Here is an 8838-nt window from a genome sequence, read left to right as displayed (position 1 = left end):
ACATTAACAATGTCTACACTGTATTTCTGATCAATTTGATGTTATTTTAATGGACAAAAAATGTGCTTTTCTTTCAAAAACAAAAGACATTTCTAAGTGACCCCAATCTTTTGAGCGGTAGTGTGTGTGTATATATATATATATATATATATATATATTGTATGTATGTATGTATGTATGTATATACTCATTCAAGGGTTGGTTTGGGATGAGTTGGACTGCGGAGTGAAGGAAAAGCTGCCAAAAAGTGCTCAGCATATGTGAGAACTCCTTCAAGACTGTTGAAAATCCTTCTTCATGAAGCTGGTTGAGAGAAAGCCAAGAGTGTACAAAGCTGTCATCAAGGCAAAGGGTGGCTACTTCGAAGAATCTGTATATGGTAATGTATATATTAAAGTCATAAATTGTATTTTTATGCAATGGGTTACCAACATATTTAATTAATGATTGACATATTTACATTTAAAATGTTATTTTGATTAATTTATTCATACTATTTCATCCTTCCACAAGATATAGTCCCGACACAAATCTAGGGTTGCTACCCAAGTCGTCTCGTCCCGACTTCCGACATGCTCATTACTATGGGACAGCTGGAGATCGAATTTGAATATTGAAACAATGTTGCAAATGTCAGAGACAGACAGCAAGATTTTTATTCAAATCTCTGCTGTTGAAAACTAAATGTTAGTCTAAAAGACGTGAGATAATGTCTAGATGCTTTTTATAGTGGAGTCAGTGGATGTTTTTTACTGATGAGACAGTGGATTGCGCAGTCGGATGGAACAGAGTAAATAGGAATTTTAACGTCATAGATTTAGCCGGTGGTAACTTGTGGAATAGAAACGGGATGGAATGCGGTTTTAACCAATCAGCATTCCGGATTAGACCCACCCGTTGTATAAATAAATATAATGCAGGGGTTTACAGTGACTGAAGCCCCTGGGCCCAAGCCTATGGAGGGCCCAAGAGACAAAAAAAATAGATATCTAGACATTATATCATATATATTTTTTATCCAACTGCAGGAGTCCACTCTCAATATTCAAAATACACCAGAGAGCATTATTTAGCCACAGAAGATCGATAGTTTCCAAAAAATGGCTGTGGATTAAGTTTTATCACAAGCACATACAGATAACTCCTAAAAAGGCCTAGATTCTACAAGTGGACCTAAACCATGCCAGGAATATGCATCCCACACCATAACATATACTTTGTCCCTCATTACTCAAGTGTTTCCTTTATATTGTCAGTTACCGGTATGCCTCCAGCCTCCATGTGCGCCAAATATACAGCTTGTTGCGTTGTGGACATAGAAATACAATCCATAGAAGGGTTTTGGAACCTCTTACCCTGGCAATTTGACTGTTAAATTCATGGGTACACTAGCAATGGCTGCCAGTCCTGATTTGAATGGGAACTGCCATCTATGGATTATATTATATTTCAAAATGCAATCGAAGAAAAATAAATTACAGTTTGTAAAGCAAATGCCTACTGCTGAAAAGAGAACACTAAACTGTCTATAGAACCAATGGAAACATTTTTCTCAACAACTGCGAACATCAGCACTGTTTTTCAAAGGAGCTTATCTTGAGATAGACTATTGCCACGACGAAGACATCGGCCATCAGCGGTGAGTAGCCTATGGCTTCGTCTTTATCTTTGGGTGAGTCAGTGTGCCACTGGAAAGAGTATTTAGTAGCCTACTGTATATGTGTGTGTATATGTGTGTGTGTATGTATATATATATATATATATATATATATATATATATATATATATACACTGCTCAAAAAAATAAAGGGAACACTTAAACAACACAATGTAACTCCAAGTCAATCACACTTCTGTGAAATCAAACTGTCCACTTAGGAAGCAACACTGATTGACAATACATTTCACATGCTGTTGTGCAAATGGAATATACAACAGGTGGAAATTATAGGTAATTAGCATGACACCCCCAATAAAGGACTGGTTCTGCAGGTGGGGACCACAGACCACTTCTCATTTCCTATGCTTCCTGGCTGATGTTTTGGTCACTTTTGAATGCTGGCAGTGCTTTCACTCTAGTGGTAGCATGAGACGGAGTCTACAACCCACACAAGTGGCTCAGGTAGTGCAGCTCATCCAGGATGGCACATCAATGCGAGCTGTGGCAAGAAGGTTTGCTGTGTCTGTCAGCGTAGTGTCCAGAGCATGGAGGCGCTACCAGGAGACAGGCCAGTACATCAGGAGACGTGGAGGAGGCCGTAGGAGGGCAACAACCCAGCAGCAGGACTGCTACCTCCGCCTTTGTGCAAGGAGGTGCAGGAGAAGCACTGCCAGAGACCTGCAAAATCACCTCCAGCAGGCCACAAATGTGCATGTGTCTGCTCAAACGGTCAGAAACAGACTCCATGAGGGTGGTATGAGGGCTCGACGTCCACAGGTGGGGGTTGTGCTTACAGCCCATCACCGTGCAGGACGTTTGGCATTTGCCAGAGAACACCAAGATTGGCAAATTCGCCACTGGCGCCCTGTGCTCTTCACAGATGAAAGCAGGTTCACACTGAGCACGTGACAGACGTGACAGAGTCTGGAGAGGCCGTGGAGAACGTTCTGCTGCCTGCAACATCCTCCAGCATGACCGGTTTGGCGGTGGGTCAGTCATGGTGTGGGGTGGCATTTCTTTGGGGGGCCGCACAGCCCTCCATGTGCTCGCCAGAGGTAGCCTGACTGCCATTAGGTACCGAGATGAGATCCTCAGACCCCTTGTGAGACCATATGCTGGTGCGGTTGGCCCTGGGTTCCTCCTAATGCAAGACAATGCTAGACCTCATGTGGCTGGAGTGTGTCAGCAGTTCCTGCAAGAGGAAGGCATTGATGCTATGGACTGGCCCGCCCGTTCCCCAGACCTGAATCCAATTGAGCACATCTGGGACATCATGTCTCGCTCCAATCACCAACGCCACGTTGCCCCACAGACTGTCCAGGAGTTGGCGGATGCTTTAGTCCAGGTCTGGGAGGAGATCCCTCGGGAGACCATCCGCCACCTCATCAGGAGCATGCCCAGGCATTGTAGGGAGGTCATACAGGCACATGGAGGCCACACACACTACTGAGCCTCATTTTGACTTGTTTTAAGGACATTACATCAAAGTTGGATCAGCCTATAGAGTGGTTTTCCACTTTAATTTTGAGTGTGACTCCAAATCCAGACCTCCATGGGTTGATAAATTGGATTTCCATTGATTATTTGTGTGTGATTTTGTTGTCAGCACATTGAACTATGTAAAGAAAAAAGTATTTAATAAGATTATTTCTTTCATTCAGATCTAGGATGTGTTGTTTAAGTGTTCCCTTTATTTTTTTGAGCAGTGTATATATATATATATATATACACACACAGAGTGTACAAAACATTAGGAACACTTGCTCTTTCCATGACAGCCTGACCAGGTGAATCCAGGTGACCTGTGATTTCTTCAACCGCCCCTGCTGCTAAGCATGGCAGCCGGGATGACATAACAGGAGAGGAGAACATGAGGGGAATGCCTTTAAAGTATTTTATCTCAAGCAGTGTTTGAAGAAGAGTTTGAAGAGTCTAAAACAAGAATACATCTGAGAATCCTATTGGATGAAGATGATGATGAAGTTTGAGAGGGGAAATAGGAAGCACCAGGCAGCATAGCAGACTAGTATGGCCCAATGCAGGGCATAAGGACAGGGTAAGGGACAGAACACTGCTACCTGAATGAGGTGAGAGGAGCTGCGTAAAGAAAAAACAGGGATCTCACAATGCGCTGTACCAAAGAGAATGTATCACATCAAGAATGTTGGGCTGATTTGAATAGTGTTACATTTATACGAAAAACAACAAGTACCCACTCATCAGGAATGCACCGTTATCTATCACTTGTTGTCTCTAGTGGTCTATCAACTGATGTGTGTATGCTATGGATGTGTCCTTAGCTGTAACTGTTGCCCTAGTGCAAAGCATTGTTTGAGCTGTAATCACGAAGTATGCTTGTCCATGCATCTGCGAGTTGCTTTCGTGTGTGTGCTTGTAGGAGGAGAGTGTTTGCATGTGAAAGTCGGAGAGTGTGTGTGTGCATTGATCAAAGTCTATCCCCTCTGGTGCGGCTTTGGTTACTGACTGACAGAGCATGGAGCGAAGGGAGAGAGGAGGGAGGGAGCGACAGACTCGGGGGATAATACCCTAGAAGGGAGTCTAATGATCCAAGATAATTGGATCTGTTGTTGCATTCTGTAGTTAAGAATGGCAGCTCTGTTGAAAGGCAACAATGGTGTAATCTGGGCTCTCCAGTATCACCAGGCTCCAGGTGATTATCCACTCAACGCTACGTTCACTCCTGATTTCATCACTTAATCATCTCTGGAGATTGGGAATGAACAGGTTTTCTCCTCAAAAAGTCTTGGAGAAAAAATGTGATCTTTGGTCAAAATACTATTCAATGATTATGAAGGGTTGATTCAATGTCATGATATGATTGCTGCAATTTTCTGTTACAACGATTATTATTATCTCAAACAATACATTGGCATCTTAACCAATATATTGGTTATTTCAACCAATACATTGTTTGGGTAACAGTTTAGTTGTCTTTATGGCTTGTAGTAACTGAGTAACTACTTTGGTATCTCAAAAATTGTATTACTCAGATAAACATAGCAACTATACAGAACAAAAATATAAATGCATCATGCAACAATTTCAAAGATTTTACTGAGATGCAGTACATATGAGGAAATCAGTCAGTTGAAATAAATTCATTAGGCCCTAATCTATGGATTTCACATGACTGGGAATACAGATACTGTCACGCCCTGACCTTAGAGATCCTTATTATTCTCTATGTTTGGTTAGGTCAGGGTGTGACTCGGGTGGGAAAATCTATGTTTTCTATTTCTTTGTTTTTGGCCGAGTGTGGTTCCCAATCAGAGGCAGCCGTCTATCGTTGTCTCTGATTGGGGATCATATATAAGTAGTCATTTTCCTTTTGGTTTTTGTGGGATCTTGTTTTCTGTTTAGTGTCTGTGCCTGACAGAACTGTGCGCTTTCGTTTTTACCTTTTGGTATTTTGTTTAAAGTGTTTTATGAATAAAAGTATCATGAACACTTTCCACGCTGCGCCTTGGTCTACTTCTACCACCAACGAGAGCCGTTACAGATACAGTTGAAGTCGGAAGTTTACATACACCTTAGCAAAATACATTTAAACTCCGTTTTTCACAATTCCTGACTTTTAATCCTAGTAAAAATTCCCTGTCTTAGATCAGTTAGGATCACTACTTTATTTTAAGAATGTGAAATGTCAGAATAATAGTAGAGAGAATGATTTATTTCAGCTTTTATTTCTTTCATCACATTCCCAGTGGGAGAGAAGTTTACATACACTCAATTAGTATTTGGTAGCATTGCCTTTAAATTGTTTAACTTGGGTCAAACGTTTTGGGTAGCCTTCCACAAGCTTCCCACAATAAGTTGGGTAAATTTTGGCCCATTCCTCCTGACAGAGCTGGTGTAACTGAGTCAGGTTTTTAGGCCTCCTTGCTCGCACACGCTTTTTCAGTTCTGCCCACAAATGTTCTATAGGATTGAGGTCAGGGCTTTGTGATGGCCACTCCAATACCTTGACTTTGTTGTCCTTAAGCTATTTTGTCACAACTTTGGAAGTATGCTTGGGGTCATTGTCCATTTGGAAGACCCATTTGCGACCAATCTTTAACTTCCTGACTGTTGTCTTGAGATGTTGCTTCAATATATCCACATAATTTTCCTGCCTCGTGATGTCATCTATTTTGTGAAGTGCACCAGTCCCTCCTGCAGCAAAGCACCCCCACAACATGATGCTGCCACCCCCGTGCTTCACGGTTGGGATGGTGTTCTACGGCTTGCAAGCCTCCCCCTTTTTCCTCCAAACATCACGATGGTCATTATGGCAAAACAGTTCTATTTTTGTTTCATCAGACCATAGGACATTTCTCCAAAAAGTACAATCTTTGTCCCAATGTGCAGTTGCAAACCGTAGACTGGCTTTTTTTATGGTGAATTTGGAGCAGTGGCTTCTTCCTTGCTGAGCGGCCTTTCAGGTTATGTTGATATAGGACTTGTTTTACTGTGGAAATAGATACTTTTGTACCTGTTTCCTCCAGCATCTTCACAAGGTCCTTGAAATACATCCACAGGTACACCTCCAATTGGCCTATCTGAAGCTTCTAAAGCCATGACATAATTTTTTGGTAATTTTCCAAGCTGTTTAAATGCACAGTCAACTTAATGTATGTAAACTTCTGACCCACTGGAATTGTGATACAGTGAATTATAAGTGAAATAATCTTTCTGTAAATAATTGTTGGAAAAATTACTTGCGTCATGCACAATGTAGATGTCCTAACCGACTTGCCAAAACTATAGTTTGTTAACAAGAAATTTGTGGAGTGGTTGAAAAACTAGTTTTAATGACTCTAACCTAAGTGTATGTAACTTCTGACTTCAACTGTATACATCTGTTGGTCACAGATACCTTAAAAGAAATGGGCCTTACAATGGGCCTAAGGATCTCGTCATGGTATTTCTGTGCATTCACATTGCCATCGCTAAAATGTAATTGTGTTCGTTGTCAGTAGCTTATGCCTGCCTATACCATAACCCCACCGCCACCATGGGGCACTCTGTTCACAACGTTGACGTCAGCAAACCCCTCGTCCACATGACATCATAAACATGGTCTGAGGTTGTGGGGCTGGTTGGAAGTGCTACCAAATTCTCTAAAACGATGTTGGAAGCAGCTTATGGTCGAGAAATTGACATTAAATTGTCTGGCAACAGCTCTGGTGGACATTCCTGTAGTCAGCATGACAATTGCAGGCTCCCTCAACACTTGAGACATCTGTGGCATTGTGTTGTGTGACAAAACTGCACATTAGAAGGGCCTTTTATTGTCCCCAGCACAAGGTGCACCTGTGCAATGATCATGCTGTTTAATCAGCTTCTTGATATGCCACACCTGTCAGGTGGATGGATTATCTTGGAAAAGGAGAAATGCTCACTAACATGGACGTAAATACATTTGTGCACAAAATGTGAAAGAAATAAGCTTTTTGTGTATGGAACATTTCTGGGATCTTTTATTTCAGCTCATGAAACATGGGACCAATACTTTACATGTTGCGTTTATATTTTTGTTCAGTGTAGATAAGCTTAATGAAAGAATGATCGAATTGGAATGTTAGAAAACCATTCAAATTCTGGCTGTCATATCATTTACTAGTTACTATGTAATTACACAAATACAAGATACATCTAACTGTATGGTATCTGTTAAACTTAATGACATTTTGGTCAATATTTGTGTTGAAGTATATAATAATGTAAACCTAGATTTGGGATTAAGACCTCTCGTGTTGTGAGTCCTTTAATCCTCCCTCACACCTACTGAACTACTCAAGACATGACTAGTATAACACAGTTTGGTTAAAATGAATGAGGGGACAGCTAGACAGAGAAACAAACAAACAGTAATATTCTCTTCCACAGATCATTCCACACCCAATGATGGATTGTACCAGGCACAGACAGTATTTCGTAAAAATATCATGTCACAGATCGCTCCGGAACTTTCATTACGCACACCTGGCCCCTATTTCCAGGGATTAGTAATTGTATAAGTGTGTCCTTGGTTTACCATTGTCCTGTCGATTATTGTTACTATGTCCGTTGGTCGTGTGAGTACCTGCGCTGTGTGTTTTGGGCGTTCGTGCCCTTGTGGATTGCGCAGATGATTACGGGTCTCGTCCCGTGTGATAATCATTGTGCGCGTGTGTTATTTATTCGAGGTACACCTCGCTCTTTTGTTTTGGGTTTCTACCCTGTGTTTTGTTACATGTTTGTTTGGTCTTCGTCCCTGTGCCTTTACACAGCACGCCTTAATTTGGGCTTAATAAAAATTAAAAAAACGCATTCCTGCGCCTGTCTCCCGATCCTTCATGCCAGTGTGACACATCACCCTATTGGTGCCCTTTGCCAGAAATGGGCTGGGCTTGGCAGGAAGCAACAGCAGCAATAATACACACTTCACCATGGGAATGTAACAGCACAGCTGAACTGAACACTTGTCTGACGACTTACAGCGCCCCCTGGCGAGAGCGTGCACTCTAACTACATTATGCTGGGAAGAGACATGAGTAAAATTGGATTCCATCATTTGTCAAGAGGAGAGTCAACACTATGATCCTGGGTGTATTGTCCACAGTACGATTTCTGACAGATGTTGATTGAGTCTGCCATCCTTTGCGTTGACAGTTTTGACAGCTCCAGTCATGTTTGTATGTATACCTCACAGGTTTCTGTACACATGAAGAGATAATGTCCTTTACAAAAAAGGTGAGAGGAGGGCCATGTACTTCTCATCAAATCACTGCACATTCACATACACCTGGATAATCAGATGCACAGTCTGGATGTTGTAACTAAACTCCTTTTATTAGTTTCCCACATGTTGACATCTGAAGAATAAGTCCTCTGTTGCCCGTGCCACCATGGAGACAGTGAGAAGTGAGGGGGCAATCATTTTCACTGGGAAGGTAGAGCTGAAATGCACACTACTGTACCAAACAGAGGCCTCTCTATGCATACACTTCACAAAAATACAAAGTGGCACTGTTGGAAACACACTCAGGTAATACCCAGAGGCCAGAGTCCTTCACATTTGCAACTAAAAGTACATCCCTGAAACTCTGTCCGTATGGAAATCTGATTGTGATGTATTTCTCCTGTCGGTGTAGGAGGTGCATGCCCCCGGGATGGATAGTGGTTCACTACGGACG

This window comes from Salmo salar, chromosome ssa20 (genome assembly GCF_905237065.1).
Source record: "Salmo salar chromosome ssa20, Ssal_v3.1, whole genome shotgun sequence".
Lineage (NCBI taxonomy): Eukaryota > Metazoa > Chordata > Actinopteri > Salmoniformes > Salmonidae > Salmo > Salmo salar.
Note: the sequence above shows the minus strand (reverse complement) of the source record.